The sequence below is a fragment of the Cervus elaphus genome, chromosome X (assembly GCF_910594005.1).
Source record: "Cervus elaphus chromosome X, mCerEla1.1, whole genome shotgun sequence".
In the NCBI taxonomy this organism is placed as follows: Eukaryota; Metazoa; Chordata; class Mammalia; order Artiodactyla; family Cervidae; genus Cervus; species Cervus elaphus.
In genome coordinates, this window is record NC_057848.1 from 161531379 (window position 1) to 161550673 (window position 19295).

The window sequence follows — 19295 nt, forward strand, 5'->3', positions numbered from 1 at the left end:
CTTTGAGGTAATCAAACTATATTAGTAGAGAAATCAGATAAAAATAAGTCTTCTTTAGAAGTAGATTTTAGCTATTAAAATGGTTTTTAAAATGGTTTTATCTTCAGAGATTCAGGATTACAGAGCATGCAAACATTCATGGCTTTGAGATGTAACTTCCAGGATGTATAGGAATGTCCCAAGTGTCCTGATCAAGGATAGAGGGTAACTTGATGCCTCCTACTGTACTGCCTCTAGTGTTGATGGAATGACGATTACCTATGAGATGAGAGAGACACCTACTTAAAGAGGAATGGCGGCTCCTCACAGAGCAGTGTGACAGCTAAGAGCAGGCTCATGACTCCTACTTCTCTACCTCCTCATTCAACTCTTAATCATGAATCCCCATCTGGGATCTCTGGGGATGAAGATGGGGCTTCAAGTGCCATTAAATGGAATCTTGAGCTAAGGATAAAGTATCACCTGAATCTTATCTTGGTCCATCCATTCTCTTCTCCTTGAAGTCCTTAAGGTCACTCTGCCCACAGTGGACAATGGCAAGGGCAGAAAGGCTCTATATCTTTGCAGTGAGCCTGTGCCTGAAACTTCAGTGCAGAGCTTTCTAGGCAACTAGACAAAAATCCATGTCTTAGACCCAGGCTGGGGCTTGAGAGCTCAACCTTACTCTAATCGCAAAGCCCACTTTTAAATTTTACCACCCTTATGGAAACTGTATTAGGAATGTAAGGCCAGGGTTTAGAATATCCAACTGTATGTGAGATACAAAAAAAAAAAAAAAAAAAAGGAAAGGAAGCCAGAGCCCAAGGCCAGATTCTCCTCCATGGAGGCAAGACAGAGAAGTACACCTGTATATTTGACCCTCTAACACACAGGGTGAAACGCACACTGAAGTATCAGCCACTCAGATTAGCAACACATGCTTTGGAGAAGACCTACAGAGTAGACAGGAAGAAGAGATCTCCTTTCTCATTCTAGAAGACCACTGTCCTCTTATGAACTCCACTCTAGAGGATACCTAACTTTGGAAATCACACAATGAAATTTTTTGGCAGATGAAATTCTGTTCACAACCCTAATGGCACAAGAAACTGCATGGAAACAGTCTTTGACTTCCTGAAGCAGAAGAAATAATCAGGCTCATGCTGGCATTTGATGAGTTAAGTGAACTGAAGTATGAAGTCTGACAAATTTGTTCATGGAATCTCCTTCAATCAAGAGGAGAAACAAAATCCATAGGAAGTAAATCTTTGCTTCCTCTCCTACTGCTGTTACTGAAAGAATTATGGAGACCTTTTCATTTTTTACAGAAAAGCAATGAATTGCCTCTTTTTATTAAAATGGATAAAGTAAGTAAGTAAGTAAAGTTGCTCAGTCGTGTCCAACTCTTTGCGACCCCATGGACTATAGCCTACCAGGCTTCTTCCATGGGATTTTCCAGGCAAGCGTACTGGAGTGGGTTGCCATTTCCTTCTCCAGAAGATCTTCCCCACCCGGGGATCGAACCTGGGTCTCCCGCATTGTAGGCAGACGCTTTACCATCTGAACCACCAGGGAAGTCAAAATGGATAAAAGCAGTGTCTAACTCTAAGGAGACAAGAATGTTCTAGAACAGTGTTGCCCAGTATTCTATACTTTCCAATAATGTAGCTAGCAGCCATGTGTGATTATTAAGCATTTGAAATGTGGCAGTATGGCTGAGGCATGAAATGTTTAATCTTATTTCATTTGAAGTAATTTGATTTTAAATAGCCAAATGTGTCTAGAGAAGACCATATTGTAACACACAGTTATAGAAGAACTCTTTTATGCCTGGGTGCTATATTTTTATGAAATATGTCATAGACATAAAAGAATATATAATATATACAGTTTAAATAATATTGAAATAATTCACATACCCTCCAAACCTTCCTAAGAAAGAGAATATTACCCAAACCTCTGAAGTTCCCCAAGTTCCCCTGCCCAATTCCTTTGTATCCCATCACACCTCCAGAGCTAACTATTATCCTAAATTTTCTGTTCATTGTTCCCTTAGTTTTTTGGTATGTTTTTACCAAAATTTCTGTGCATTCTAGATATTAATCATTTGCCATTCATATATACTGCAAATATCTTCTCCCTATTTATGAATTGTCTTTATTTTATGGTCTATTTACTAAACTGGAATTCTTAATTTCAATGTGGTTAAATTGAGCCTATATTTCCTTTGCTTGTGCATTTGTTATTGTTAAAATATCCTCCCCACTGCCGAGGTGGTAACATCTTTCTCTTATATTTTCTTTGTTTTAGTTTTCTGTTTGCCTTTATGTCTTTGATCTATCTGATTTTATTTATGATATAAAATGGGGATACAAATTCATTTCTTTCCATAGGGATAGCTATTCTACTATTAGTTATTGAATAGGTGGATTATTTAATCACTTATCTTTCATGCCAACTCTTGTTTAAGTGGGCTGATTCTAGGCCCTCTCTTTTCATGTAGCTTTCATCTCCCTTCATCTTCCCATGTATCTTTTCATCTCTCCTTTGTGTATGTGGGTACAATTCCAGACACTACCTTCTGTTCCACTGGTCTGTTTGTCTGATCCTGAGACAATATGGCCATCTCTTAGTTACTACAATGCTGAAATAAAGGAACCAGACAGAAAATAACAACCAATCTATACTTCCATTTACTTTTAAAATTCAAAGCAGAGTGCTTCACATTCTTTCCAGTGAGGCATAAAGAAGAGCAGCAGATGAAATCATAGAAGTACTGGCTGGGACCGATTTTGGGGTGAGATGGAAGCCACTAGAAGATTTTCAAGTGACATGACGTAGCTTATGTCTTCAAAGTATCACTCTGGAGCTTAATTGAGAATAGAACTTTGTGAGGCAAGAGTGGAAGCAGAAAGACAATCCAGGTGAGAGAAGACAGCAGATAAGACCAGAGTGGAGGCAGTAAATGTAGTGACATGTGGTCAGATTCCAGGTATATTATGAAGACCAGGCTGATCATACTTTCTGATGAATCCATTGTGAGGTATAAGATAGGAGAGGCATCAAAAGAAGAAGAGAGTTATCAAGAATGATGCATTAGTAAACAAAAAAAAAAAGAATGAAATAATGCCATTTGCAACAACGTGGATGGACCTAGAGATTATTATACTAAGGGAAGTAAGATAAATATAAAGGCAAAGATAAATATCATATATCACTTATATGTGGAATCTAAGAAAATGATACAAATGAACTTATGTACAAAAGAGTAACAGACTTATAGGCTTCAAAACCAAACTTATGGTTACCAAAGGGGAAGAGGAGGAGGGATCAATATGGAGTTTGGGGGTAACAGATACACACCACTACATATAAAATAGAGAAACAACAAGGACCTAGTGTTTTAGCACCTGGGACTGTACTCAATATGTTATAATAACCTGCTTTTCCTGTGGGAGCCACCAGATTGAGTGGAGTGTGGCCTTCTCCTCTCCTCACCATGGCGGGTACCCATCCACGGATATCGGTATGCTCCGAAAAGGGGGAGTCATCTAGCAAAAATGCCTTTTGCCTGCTGTGTTCAAGACTCCCATTCAACCAGATATTGTTAACTTTGTCCACACCAACTTGTGCAAAAACAACAGACGGCCCTATGCTGTCTGTGAATTATCAGGTCATCAAATCAGTGCTGACTCTTGGGGTACTGGCAGATCTGTGGCTCAGATTCCCAGGGTTCAAAGTAGTGAGACTCACCGTTCTGGCCAGGGTGCTTTTGGAAATGGGTGTTGTGGGGGCAGCATGTTTGTGCCAACCAAGACCTGGTGATGTTGGCACCTCAGAGTGAATACAACACAGAAGTGATATGCCACCTGCTCTGCACTGGCTGCAATTGCCTTATCAATGCTGGTCGTGGCTAAAGGTTATCATCTAGAGGAAGCTCCTGAACTTTCTTTGGTGGTTGAAGGCTACAAGAAGACCATGGAGGCTGTTTTGTGTCTCAAGATACTTAAGGTCTGAAATGATATAAAAAAAGGTCTATGCCTCTCAGAGAATGAGAGCTGCCAAAGGTTAGATGAAAAACCATCACCGTATCCAGCACATGGGACCCTCCATCACCAATAATGAGAACGGTGATATCATCAAGGCCTTCAGAAACATCCCTGGAATTACTCTGCTTAATGTGAGCAAACTGAACATTTTGAAACTTGCTCCTGGTAGTCATGTGGGATGTATCTGCATTTGGATGGGAAATGCTTTCTGCAAGTCAGATGAGCTGTATGGCACTTGACATAAAGCAGCCTCCCTCAAGAGTCACTACAACCTCCCCCACGCACAAGATGCTCAATACAGACCTTAGCAGGATCTTGAAAAGCCAGAGATCTAAAGAGCCCTCTGAACACCATGCAATAAGATTCATCAAAGAGTCCTAAACAATAACCCACTGAAAAACCTGACAATCATGTTGAAGCCAACCCCACAGGCAAAAGTCATGCACTGGAACACCATTCTTCACCAGGCCAAGAACCACAAAATTTGGATGAATAGGACAGCAGCAGCAGTAGGAGCCAAATCAGATGAGAAGAGTGTTGGAGGCAAGAAGCCTGTAGTGGGAAACACAGGAAAGAAGGCTGTTGGTGTTAAGGAGGTGAAGAAGACTTTGGTGGGTAAAAAAGCTGCAAGGACCAAGAAAGTGAAGTGAAATCGCTCAGTCGTGTCCAACTCTGCAACCCCGTGGACTGCGACCTACCAGGCTCCTCCATCCATGGGATTCTCCAGGCAAGAATACTGGAGTGTGTTGCCCTTTCCTTCTCCAGGGAATCTTCCCGACCCAGGGACTGAACCCGGGTCTCCTGCATTGCAGGCAGATGCTTTAACCTCTGGGCCAAAGAACTCTTAAGGACCAAGAAACCAGCAGCTAAAAAGAAGCCCACAGGAAAGAAACCCACCATAGAGGAAAAGAAGGCTACTGCATAAACTTCAATTTGTTTATCCTGTAAAGGTCAAATCATTTTAGACAGCTGATTTTGAATAAAGACCTGATCAAAGAGGCAGTAGGAAAAAATATCTTATAATAACTTTAATGAAAAAGAATCTGAAAGAGAATATATATATATATGTATATATATATGTATGTATGTATAACTGAATCACTTTGCTGTATACTTGAAACTAACACCACAGTGTAAATTAACTCTACTTCAGTTTTTTTTTAAATGATACATTAATATTTTTGGCTGAGCAATTGTAAAGATATACTATATATATATATACATACATATATACTGTATATATCACATATATGGAATATACATAAGCTGCACACACACACAGAGTGCCCAGTACAGATTTGGGACATGTATTTATATATATATACATGGAGACTCAGATAGTAAAGAGTCTGCCTGCAATGCGGGAGACTAGAGTTTTATCCTTGAGTTGGGAAGATCCCCGGGAGAAGAAAATGGCAACCCTCTCCAGTATTCTTGCCTGGAAAACCCCATGGACAGAGGAGCCTGGAGGGCTACAGTCCATAGAGTGGCAAAGAGTGGACATGACTGAGCAACTTCACTTTCATATATATATATATACACATACACACACACATATAGATATGTGTGTGCATATATGTGTTTAACAAATAGGCCCTCTCTCTCCCTCATGGGACATAGACATAAAGGACATCCTAGTTCATTAAAGGTAGAGATACCCTCACACTTAAGTGGTAACCCTGTGTAATGCATGCCTGATAATGGAGTGGTAGTGGAAGAGTGATGTCTGTAAGCCTTGATTCTTAGGCATTTGATGGGCACGGACAATGGTGCCCATCTTAGGAAATAATCAGAGTAAACAAGAGTCGCTATAATAATGTGGCTTCCAATAGGACGTTTTAAAAAAAAAAAAAAAAACCCAAGTGCTATTTTAGCATGTGCCTGAGGATGAATGTTTACAGTAGAGAGCTTTTGAGATTTCTGTGTTATCTGGATATAAATAGAACATGTGAGCCCCTTGGAAGAAAGCTTAGGTATTTACCAAGTTGACCACTATTTTCTGCTGCTGACCAGTGAAAGGCTTTCTAAATGTTTTTCCGATTGTATCAGCCCTTTAAGATGGATGTTTTGATATGACCTCATTGACTAGGTGACTGTCAGAGATGACAGACCCGTCACCAACATGACACAGTATCTCCCCACACACCTCAGTCTGCAAAGCCAGGACCAGGCATTTGTTTTCAGTTAACATTATGAACACCAAATTAATGTGTTGTTTCTACAGAAACCGTGCTTTCTCCTTTCTTGGGTTTATAATAGATGTCTAAGCAAAAGACTTGGTCAAGAACTACATTCCTCCAAGTCACTCTCATGCGTCCTGTACCTGTCATCACTCATATCCCTAAAGACTCATATAATTATGCCCAATTCTACTCTCCATTCAGTTGGGTTAATCGCTAATATAAGGTCAGCAACATTGTGTTCTTAATTTGGGTGTTATTTTTAAGACCCAGAGGAATCGGGCGGAGAGGGAGGTGGGAAGGGGATCGGGATGGGGAATACATGTAAATCCATGGCTGATTCATGTCGATGTATGACACAAACCACTACAATAATGTAAAGTAATTAGCCTCCAACTGATAAAAATAAATGAAAAAAAAAAAGAAGAAAAAAAAGAAATAAAATGTATCCAGATTGGAAAAAAAAAGACATTATAAAAAATGCAGGATGTTAATCAGCAGTAAACATTCACTGCTGCTGCTGCTGCTGCTAAGTCACGTCAGTCGTGTCCGACTCTGTGTGACCCCATAAACGCCAGCCCACCAGGCTCCCGTCCCTGGGATTCTCCAGGCAAGAATACTGGAGTGGGTTGCCATTTCCTTCTCTAGTGCATGAAAGTGAAAAGTGAAAGTGAAGTCGCTCAGTTGTGTCCGACTCTTAGCGACCCCATGGACTGTAGCCTACCAGGCTTCTCCGCCCATGGGATTTCCCAGGCAAGAGTACTGGAGTGGGTTGCCATTGCCTTCTCCAAAACATTGACTAGATTGAAACAAAACCTTTCCTTCAAGGTAACGCCAAGTATATAAGAGATGCTTTAAAGTGATTTGAAGATCCTTTTCAACTTGCATCAGCAGTCAAGTGCAACAGTTATGTTTATATTGTCATGACTCTAGCCTTTGAAACTTGTAAAACTAGTATAAAGATAATCAGGGTACAAAATATAAGGTCTTCCCTGTCACTGGTTCCTTCTTAATGGAATAAGACATTATGGAGTTCTTTTACATTAAAAGGCAATTGTGCCAGGGATTAGGAGGTATAAAAAGATAGAAAATGACCTCCACCATTAAGAAGTTTATTATCATGGGGAGATAGAGTTGGAAGCCAGTGGTTTTAAAGACAGCAAAGGCCCAATGATCACTTCCAGGGGACAGTTTCTTAGTGAATAAGAGATGAATGCTATTAATCAGATAATAATACACATTCAGATTTATTGCATATGTGTTCCATGTATCATCTCATTTAATCTTTACTACAACCCTATGAAGTAGGATATTATTCGTATCACCGTTTTGCAGTTAGGGAAAAGGTACAGTCAGGTTAAGTGACTTCCCAAGGCATACAGGTAGCAAGTGGTACAGCCAGGATCTAGAAGAACTGAAGAAGTTCTGTCTCAGAATCTGCATCACAACCTCTGTGTTGTTTTGCCATTTTGATGTCAAAGTGGGAAAATCAACTTTACCACTTAATGTAGTAACAAAGGGTGGGTGAAAAGAGAGAACTTTTTATTTTGTTCCCTGGTCTGTCTGTGCACCACTTTTACAAATTTGGAAAGCAGGAGTCATGATAAGGTAAAAATAGTTGCTTCTTGACTAGTCAAGTAATGGTAAAAGGATCTTAAATCACATTTGGATATCTCTTTCATGTTCTGTGTTGGAAGAGGGTTACCCTTCAGCCTACAAATTCTTCTTGCATGCTTCAAACCTTAGATGTGTTATCCTATGAAGAATGCCACATTAAAAACACTGAAGGTTGCTGGGTCCATAGTGGCAGATAACTGGATAAATAGCACAATTTGGAGTTTAGTGGTATATATTTAGCTGCTCTAAGACTTGGTTTGGTCCCTTGTGAAAGGAGAATAATGGTATCTACCTTATAGGGTCTTTGTAAGTATTAAATGAGCTACTGAGAGTAAAATGCTTAACTTTATGCCTGGCACATAAAAAAAATACTCCATGATAACGACAATGAAGATGATAATGATGATAGTGATGATGATGATGATAAAAATCTCTCTGCTGATGGCAGGCTCAATTTTCAGTCAGTTCAGACACACCTTTTGAAGGAGGTCACCATTTTCTTTATTACCTCCACCATAGTTTGGTCTCAGGTCCAACAACAGGGAGGGAACACAGCCCTATCCATCAACAGAAAGTGAAGTCACTCAGTCGTGTCTGACTCTTTGCAACCCCATGGACTGTAGCCTACCAGGTTCCTCCATCCATGGGATTTTCCAGGCAAGAATACTGGAGTGGGTTGCCATTTCCTTCTCCAGGAGATCTTCCCAACCCAGGGATTGAACCCGGGTCTCCTACATTGTAGATAGACTTACCCTCTGAGCCACCAGAGAGCAACAGAAAATTGGATTAAAGATTTACGGAGCATGGCCCCACCCATCAGAACAAGACCCAGTTTCCCCTACAGTAGGTCTCTCCCATCAGGAAGCTTACATAAGCCTCTTATCCTTCTCTATCAGAGGGCAGACAGAATGAAAACCAGAGTTAGAGAAAACTAATCAAACCGATCACATGGACCTCAGTCATGTCCAACTCTTTGCAACCCCATGGACTGCAGCACGCCAGGCTTCCCTGTCCATCACCAACTCCCAGACCTTGTTCAAACTCATGTCCTTTGAGTCAATGATGCCATCCAACCATCTCATCCTCTGTTGTCCCCTTCTCCTCCTGGCTTCAATCTTTCCCAGCATCAGGGTCCTTTTCAATGAGTCAGTTCTTTGCATCAGATGGCCAAAGTATTGGAGTTTCAGCTTCAGCATCAGTCCTTCCAATGAATATTCAGGGTTGATTTCCTTTCGGATGGACTGGTTGGATCTCCTTGCAGTCCAAGGGACTCTCAAGAGTCTCCTCCAACACCACAGTTCAAAAGCATCAACTCTTCGGCACTGTTTTCTTTATAGTCCAACTCTCACATCCATACATGACTACTGGAAAAACCATAGCTTTGTCTAGATGGACTTTTGTCGGCAAAGTGATGTCTCTGCTTTTTAATAAGCTGTCTAGGTTGGTCATAGCTTTTCTTCCAAGAAGCAAGCATCTTTTAATTTCATGGCTGCAGTCACCATCTGCAGTGCTTTTGGAGTCCCCCAAAATAAAGTCTGTCACTGTTTCCATTGTTTCCCCATCTATTTGCCATGAAGTGATGGGACTGGATGCCATGATCTTCATTTTTTGAATGTTGAGTTTTATGCCAGCTTTTTCACTCTCCTCTTTCACCTTCATCAAATGCTCTTTAATTCCTCTTCACTTTCTACCATAAGGGTGGTGTCATCGACGTATCCGAGGTTATTGATATTTCTCCTGGTAATCTTGATACCAGCTTGTGCCTCATCCAGTCTGACATCTCACATGATGTACTCTGCATATAAGCTAAATAAGCAGGGTGACAATATACATCCTTAACATACTCCTTTCTCAGTTTGAAACCAGTTCGTTGTTCCATGTCCGGTTCTAACTGTTGCTTCTTGACCTGCATACAGATTCACAGGAGGCAGGTAAGGTGGTCTGGTGTTCCCATCTCTTGAAGAATTTTCCACAGTTTGTTGTAATCCACACAGTCAAAGGCTTTAGCATAGTCAATGAAGCAGAAGTAGATGTTTTTCTGGAATTTTCTTGCTTTTTCTATGATCCAGCGGATGTTGGCAATTTGATCTCTGGTTCCTCTGCCAGATTTTAGAATCTTAATTTTAGGACACTGAGGTGAGATGTTCTATGTATTTTGCTTATGAATATAATATTTATAATATAGAAATTATCCAGTCAGTTCTTCTATCATCCATTAATGACTTCTACATGCTTAATCTCTGTCATCTCTCTGAGATCTTATAAAAGCATTTAGAAGAAAATTTTACTAATTACCCTATAACTGGAGCTGAGCAAAACTGGGTGAGAGGATTTTTGCTTAGATGAAAGTTTCTTTACTCCTCCACCACTGCCCCCTCTGCCTGAGTATTAGAATTTACAGAACATGGTTCTGAATAATCTTGTAAATAGATTAAAACATTTCTGGGGATAAAAGAAATAGTGTGATAATGTTGCCTGTAAATGGAATATCTCACCTAATTCATTATGCATACTATACATACATCTACTTCCAATCGGTATTGTCCACTGTAACCAGGCACACTGAATTTCAATAAATAATTCCCTGGACAGTCTTTATCTAAATTAGTTTATAATTGTGTTCACTGAGCATTATGTGTTCTCTGTGATTAGATATGAGACATCAAGAAAGTCTTCTTTAGATTCCTGAATTCCTTCCATTCACTATCACAGAAAGTATACTCTCAGATTCTAGAATACTAATTGAACGTTAAAACACATTTTAAAAAATCTGGAATATATAATTAAACCAAATGGTTAGTCCAGCTTGCTATTGTGTGCATATATAAGCATTTTATTTGTATTCAATTCTGTAAAAAAGAAGCATTTAGTTGCTTTTTTTCCTTTCATCTTTCCAAAGCAATATTTACAGTGTATTCTTAGATATGAGAGGGGGCTAAAACACAGACTTATAAATAGGGCCAAATTTCATTGAATTGGAAGAAAAATTCACCACTAAGAGGGTGTGCATGTGTGTGTGTGTGTTATTTTTATGCCCAAACATTGTCATCACTCTTCAGAGTCTGAAATGATGAGACTATTTTTGTGGATCTCATGTAATTCATTTACAGTCACAGCATGTAGGAAAATCTCTCCAGATCAGCATATTGGAGTGTATAGTAGGGAGAAATAATATAGCTTTAATTTTAGTAATGAAGATTGGGTGATTTTCCATCATTTAATCTTTCTTTCTGCATAGGCCTCACTTCCCTTGCCAGTAAACCTCCACTGTTAAGATGTGAACGAGCATGAGGGACAGGCAGCTGGATTTTCACTCTAAATTGCTAGCTTGCATGCACTGCCAGCTGCCAATATCAAGTGCTCATCCCTGTCTCATGACTCGCCATTGACCTCAGTGAGATAAACCATCGGGTGTGGGCCTAATACTGACTTATCTCTGGCTTTGGGGTGTACAGTAAATATTGAGGGCTTAGTTAAGGTTAGGAGAGCCCACCCAGGCATTCATTAGGCCAGTAGGTGAAAAGTGCAATCCAGCAACATAGATCAGAAGTAAAGCCAGAAGATGCACTGGAAACTAGTCTGGAAACAAACAAACAAAAAACCTTCCTGGATATAGCAATATTAAATCTGATTCAGTTAAAGATTTTTAAATGATGATCCCTCCGTGGTGTAAAAACTGAGAACAAACTCTGTCTCTGATATTTGGCACTTGGCGTACTTCCCTCTAAGCACCCAATAAATCTCTGGAGGATAACTGAAAGAGTGAATGTGAATGTTGAAAGCCCAGTTTAGTGTTCCATCCTCCGCTTTGTCTATTTTCCTGCATGCCTACTTCTGTCTTCTCTCACTCTTACGTTTTCTCTCTCTCTATCTGTCCCTCTCTTGACTGATATTCTCTCCTCCCCCATCCGTGTAACATGACCATATTATGACTTAACTCCTGAGTTCATGTCTCTATTGCAAAGACCAACCTAAATGGAACCAAATGTCTTAGTATGAATCCCAAATAATCTGTGCCCCATGTTCTCAAAAAAGTACTGGGGTCAACTTAAAATAAAAATGCATAGACACTTGAATCCAGGCTAGGCAAAAGGAATTTAAATTATGATCAGGAATCATATAAAGAAAGTGAGACTATAATAAGAATAAAATAATGAAATGAAATAGTCACCATAACTGACATGTAACTTTACCTGACAGGCAAGGTAATTAGGGAAACATTACATATCATAAAACTGCCACCCCTAGTAGAAGAAATTGTCATTTTTTAAAAAACCAGCTCTTATCATGATGTTTAACACATAGTAGGTACTCAATAAACCTTTGTCAGATAACTGAAAGAAGATAAACACTTTCATGGAGAAAATGTAACACAGAAACACACAGAACACATTCACATGCAGACAGACAGATTCGCACAAATAAGATATAAGTCAATGTGAGTATTTTTCATCCAACTAGCAGTACAACAGGGGCTGCTTCATATCTCTATACAAAATGTGGATATCTTTTCTGTAAGAATTCTGGTCCTAGCTGAGAGATAACGTGAGATAGTAGTTCAGAGAAGGCTCTAGTCCTGCTTACAACAACTTTGGCTATATAGCAAAAATGGAATCGAGTGGACCCAAACTAGTATAAACTAAAAAGCCATCATTTATTATTAAGATACAATAACATGGGTCTCAAAGGCCTTGGCCGGAGAAGGCAATGGCACCCCACTCCAGTACTCTTGCCTGGAAAATTCCATGGATGGAGGAGCCTGGAAGGCTGCAGTCCATGGGGTCACTAAGAGTCAGACACGACTGAGCGACTTCACTTTCACTTTTCACTTTCATGCATTGGAGAAGGAAATGGCAACCCACTCCAGTGTTCTTGCCTGGAGAATCCCAGGGATGGGGGAGCCTGGTGGGCTGCCGTCTATGGGGTCGCACAGAGTCAGACACGACTGAAGTGACTTAGCAGCAGCAGCAGCAGCAAAGGCCTTGGCAATAGATTAGAAAGAAATCTAAAGACATCATCTACATTCTATGCCTTTTTCATCTCTATCCATTCTGCAAGTCTTCCTCATTTCTTTCTCTTTTTCTCAGTTTCTGTATCTCTCTCCTCTTCTTGGGATCCTCTGTTTTTTAATCCATGTGCACCCCACCAATCGTGGATTTATATTGTCTCCTTTTAAATAAGATGTTCTGGTGGAAACTGGAATCTCAATCCAAGTTCCAAATTTTCAGAGAACATTCTCTATTTTGTTTAGTCAGACAGTCAAGTCTGGACCAGTCAACTGCACAGGAAGCCAAGGCCATATCAGAGAATATGGTTGCAAGGGGACTGTTCTTACCTTTCAGGTGGGACTGGGTGTCCTGAAGGAAGGATTCTACAGCAGGCAAGATAATATTATTGAATTCATTGCTTTCAGTGGATGGAACACTTAACACATGGCTAGAAGCAAGAGATCCTAGAATTACTGGTGGAAAACATAGATCATCTCTTGCAAGTATAACCCTTCCCAACCATGATTTTGGCCAAAGCTTCATGTCAGTACAAAAATAAGCTTTCCAACGGGCATCTGATAGGATTGTGATTCTGTTTTTGAAAGAAACAGACCCTATGATCTTGCTTTCAAATGACTATGTGGAAAACTTAAACATAATTTTTTTTTAATTGAAGAACTGGGTTTGTATTCTCACTTAGATAAAAAGTCATCCTACCTTTAAACACCCTCTTGCAACAACATAAGAGAAGACTCTACACGTGGACATCACCAGATGGCCAACACCAAAATCAGATTGATTATATTCTTTGCAGCCAAAGATGGAGAAGCTCTATACAGTCAGCAAAAACAAGACTGGGAGCTGACTGTGGCTCAGATCATGAATTCCTTATTGCCAAATTCAGACTTAAATTGAAGAAAGTAGGGAAAACCACTAGACCATTCAGGTATGACCTAAATCAAATCCCTTATGATTTTACAGTGGGAGTGACAAATAGATTTAAGGGACTAGATATGATAGAGTGCCTGATGAACTATGAACGGAGGTTCATGACATTGTACAGGAGGCAGGGATCAAGACCATCCCCCAAAAAAAGAAATGCAGAAAAGCAAAATGGCTGTCTCAGGAGGCCTTACAAATAGCTGTGAAAAGAAGAGAAGTGAAAAGCAAAGGAGAAAAGGAAAGATATACCCATTTAAATGCAGAGTTCCAAAGAATAGCAAGGAGAGATAAGAAAGCCTTCCACAGTGATCAGTGCAAAGAAATAGAGGAAAACAATAGAATGGAAAAGACTAGAGATCTCTTCAAGAAAATTAGAGATACCAAGGGAACATTTCATGCAAACATGGGCTCAATAAAAGACAGAAATTGTATGGACCTAACAGAAGCAGAAGGTATCAAAAAGAGGTGGCAAGAATGCACAGAAGAACTGTACAAAAAAGATCTTCATGACCCAGATAACCATGATGGTGTGATCACTCGCCTAGAGCCAGACATCCTGGAATGTGAAGTCAAGTGGGACTTAGGAAGCATCACTACAAACAAAGCTAGTGGACATGATGGAGTTCCAGTTGAGCTATTTCAAATCCTAAAAGATGATTCTGTTAAAGTCCTGTATTCAATAGGCCCACAAATTTGGAAAACTCAGCAGTGGCCACAGGACTAGAAAACGTCAGTTTTCATTCCAATCCCAAAGAAAGGCAATGCCAAAGAATGCTCAAACTACTGCACAATTGCATTCATCTCACATGCTCGTAAATTAATGCTCAAAATTCTCCAAGCCAGGCTTCAGCAATACATGAACCATGAACTTCCAGATGTTCCAGCTGGTTTTAGAAAAGGCAGAGGAACCAGAGATCAAATTGCTAACATCTGCGGGATAATCGAAAAAGTAAGAGAGTTCCAGAAAAACATCTATTTCTGCTTTATTGACTGTGCCAAAGCCTTTAACTGTGTGGATCACAATAAACTGTGGAAAATTCTGAAAGAGATAGAAATACAAGATCACCTGACCTGCCTCTTGAGAAATCTGTATACAGGTCAGGAAGCAACAGTTAGAGGTGGCCATGGAACAACAGACTGGTTCCAAATAGGAAAAGGAGTATGTCAAGGCTGTATATTGCCAGCCTGCTTATTTAACTTATATGCTGAGTACATCATGAGAAACGCTGGGCTGGAAGAAGCACAAGCTGGAATCAAGATTGCTGGGAGAAATATCAATAACCTCAGATATGCAGATGACACCACCCTTATGACAGAAAGTGAAGAAGTAAAGAGCCTCTTGATGAAAGTGAAAGAGAGTGAAAAAGTTGGCTTAAAGCTCAACATTCAGAAAACTAAGATCATGGTATCCAGCCCCATCACTTCAAGGCAAATAGATGGGGAAACAGTGGAAACAGTGGCTGACTTTATTTTTCTGGGCTCCAAAATCACTGCAGATGGTGACTGCAGCCATGAAATTAAAAGACAATTACTCCTTGGAAAGAAAGTTATGACCAACTTAGACATTATATTAAAAAGCAGAGACATTACTTTGCCAACTAAGGTCCATCTAGTCAAGGCTATTGTTTTTCTAGTAGTCATGTATGGATGTGAGAGTTTGACTATAAAAAAAGCTGAGCGCCGAAGAATTGATGCTTTTGAACTGTGGCTTTGGAGAAGACTCTTGAGAGTCCCTTGGACTGCAAGGAGATCCAACCAGTCCATCCTAAAGGAGATCAGTCCTGGGTGTTCATTGGAAGGACTGATTTTGAAGCCGACACTCCAACACTTTGGCCACCTGATGTGAAGAGCTGACTCATTGGAAAAGACCTTGATGCTGGGAAAGATAGAGTGCAGGAGGAGAAGGGGATGACAGAGGATGAGATGGTTGGATGGCATCACTGACTCAATGGACATGAGTTTGGGTAAACTCCGGGAGTTGGTGATGGACAGGGAGGCCTGGCGTGCTGCAGTCCATGGGGTCACAAAGAGTCATACGTGACTGAGCAGTTGAACTCAACTGAACTTAAATGGGCCTCAGATGGACTTGAGCACAGAGTCCATGTTTTTCCAGAACAGAGTTTAAAATCCACCTTGAGTCCTGCATGAGAACTCAGAGATCCCATCCACACCCCAGAAAAACAGATTATGGGATATAGGAGAGATATTTTGACTATGAAAGCTTTACTGGAAAGTGTTAGGGTCAACTGCCATGAGCACCAGAGCAGCCTTGTGGTCCCGAGGACTGTGTGGGTCATAGGTGAAAGAAAACATGTGATGACATCAGATTCCCAAATATCTTTCCCTTGAAAGCATTCATGACATAGGTGTTAAATCAGCTTATAGTAATCAAGAGATGGCAATTGTGTATAGTTGGGCCAGAATGCAGCATTCTTAGGACAGGAATGAATCAGTCTCCTATCCCCATATAGTAAAACATTCAAAGCTGGTTCATTCCTACCATGGGTAACAACAGAATTTTCAGGGAGGTCCAGACTTACCTGTGTCCCCCTTCCTCTTTCTTCACAACCAAAAGACCAACTGGATAGAAGTCACATTAATGCATTGGGAGGAGAGAAGGTAATACATCACTAATAACTTGTCCTTTGTCCAGTTCCCACCAAACATGTAAAATTTCCAAAACTGTTTCATTCTCTGCTTGTTGTAGTGAAATTTCCAAAAGCACAAGGCACAGTAATAAACACAGGCCAATAGATTCAGACTGAGACCTAGCAGACCCTTGGAGAAAGAAATGATTAATAGTATCAGAACGACATCCTTGAGAAGCTGATCTCCTATCTCTGAGACAACAATAATCTAACTTTGCAGAACAAACAGCACCACTAGACTGGGACTTGAGCCATCTTAGTGCATTCTGAAGAAACGGTGGAACTAAAAGAACAGCTTTAGAATCACACTCAGGAAACCTGCCAGTAAGACAATGGTTGGAGTGCACTTGGCAGGCTTTAGGGAAACGCCAGCTGAATCCAATATGTTCATTACACAATGCAAGCGAAATCTGAGCAAGTGGAAACCCAGCTGAAGTAAATGTAGTTGGAAAGCAGTAATAAAAAAAAACAATCAGGAAATGGGGCGAATGAGGTTAGAAAGCAGTAATAAAAATCAGTCAGGGAACTTGGGGATTTCTTAGGACTTGTGGACCAAATAAAAGAGATTGGAATATATAGGGCAGCGGTTCTCAAAGGAGCAGCATCAGTCTGCCAACTTGTTAGAAATGCAATTTCTTAGCCTTGTCCCTGTCTTGCTGAATCAGAAGCTCTGGGGGTGGGACTCAGAAAGTTGTGATTTTTAACAAGTACTCCAGGTGAATGGTTATGAAGAGGCATTTATATTGTTCACTTGATTTGTCATTGGTGATGACAAATCAAGGGTAGGTAGTTGGGATAGAAACCAGATGCCTCTCAGTATACCAGGATTCTAGCAAGATTGTACTTCCTGGCCCCATTGTGTTCACCATCTGACTAATTTGGGCCAATGAGTTGTAAGGGGAAGTTATATGAATCCCTTTGGGGTTGAATATTTCATGATAACATTTAGAGCTGCTTCCCTCTACCACAGCATCCACCACGTTTCATGGACTGTTCCTTCATTTGGATGAGCCCGAACTGAAGAGACGTGTATAAAAGAAAGTGAATCTTTCTCATTATTAAAAAAAGAGGCATTTATTAAGCATGGAGGGAGAAACACTATATATTTTCCAGGTATGGATAGGAGGAGAAACAAAAATGTTTGAAAAAATGCATATTCCCTAGAGTTCTGATTTTCAAAAGCCAGGTCATTACACATTATTGGGTCATGAAATATATATGAGTCATGGATCAGCATGTAGAAAACTTGATTAGAAAACATCTATTGAATTTAGGGTATTTTCTTCTCAAAACCTTCTTTTCAGTTGTCTCTCTTTGTGTATATGTATGTATGTGTGTGTGTGCAGTAAAAATTATTTATTATCTTGGATAAAGGTCAAAATGTTATGAAAGCCACTTTTCTAAGACAGAGATTCTCTTTTTAAAAATTCATTTTATTGAAGTATAGTTATTTACACTGTTGTGTTCTTTCTGCTATACAGCAAATATATATATGTATATATATATATTCTTTTTCATAATCCTTTCCATTATGTTTTATCACAGAATATTGAATATTGTTCCCTGTGCTTGTTGTTTATCCATCCTATATATAATAGTTTGTATCTGCTAATCCCAAATTCCCAATACATCCTTCCCTCACCCCACCTCTTTCCCTATGACTAAGACAGTGATTCTTAAATTTTAATGTACATAAGAAGTACCCGAGTATGTTAAAGATGAATTTCCAGACCCCAGGCAGAGACTGTGGTACACTAGACCTGAGGTGGACCCAGGAATCTGTGTTTTAACCAATGCCCTAGCTGATTCTGATTCAGGTGGTCTGCAGATCCATTTTGAGCAACAAGTTTCTAGAGTATGACTGACATTAACGACAAAAATTAACAGTTCAGATTAAATACTTTTGAGTCCCAAGTAAAGCTAGGCTAAAGGTTGTGGAGTGTGTAAAGTTGAATTAGACCTGGATTCTTCCCTCAAAGACATAAAAAAGCAGTCTTTATTGTTGGGGCTGCCTGATTTGGAAAGTCTGCAAAAGACAAAAAGGCTAAAATATCCCTGGGGATATTATTTGCCACTTACAATTCAGTTAGCAAGAAAAAATATACTGGGGCAATCAGAATCTCTGCTAGCACATATAGTGCCTTTGTGAGTTGTAAAAAGGGGTACCCATTCTGGGTAAATGAACTAGGAAAACACACACCTAATGGGTGGACCATCTAGAAAGACTTGCCCCTTCCTCCATATTAATATAGGCTCTGACACCACCACCATAGTTCTTTGTGGGACACAGAATATTCTTTCTACCCATACTCTTTGATACTGCCCTTCCACACTAGTTCTGGACTGTTGTTAAGACTTGATTTGGCCACCAGGACATCAGCAAACATGATGCAATCAGAGACTTGAAAAAGGTTTATACATTGGAGTTTGCCCTCTTGCTGCTCTCAGTAACTATTCCTACTATGCAGAGTCCATCCAGGTTAGCAAGGGGGATGGTGAGAGTCTATGAGGGGAGAGGTCTCAGTCATCCCAGCCATCCCAGTTGAGGCCATCCTAAACCAGCCAACTCCAGCCCATTCATTAACTGACTATAGGTGAAAAAGCAAGCTAGCCAAGGTCAGCCAAGCCTAGAAGAACCACCCAACTGAGCCCAACCCAGATTTCTAACCTATAATAATGAGCAAAAATAATGGTTACTATTTTAAACCACCAAGGTTTGAAGTATTTGGGTATTTGGTGAAGGCTCATGAGCCACCTAATGGGCTTTCCTGGTGGCTCAGACAGTAAAGAATCCACCTGCAACCCAGGAGACTTGGGTTCAAACCCTGGGTTGAGAAGATCCCCTAGAGGAGGGCATAGCAACCCACTCCAGTATTCTTGCCTGGAAAATCC

The 19295-nt window shown here is 40.1% G+C and overlaps 1 pseudogene; it reads left to right on the plus strand.

The window, feature by feature from the left end:
- The first annotated feature begins 3478 nt into the window (after nucleotides 1-3478).
- LOC122689585 lies at nucleotides 3479-4953 on the plus strand (annotated as a pseudogene).
- Nucleotides 4954-19295: the final 14342 nt, after the last annotated feature.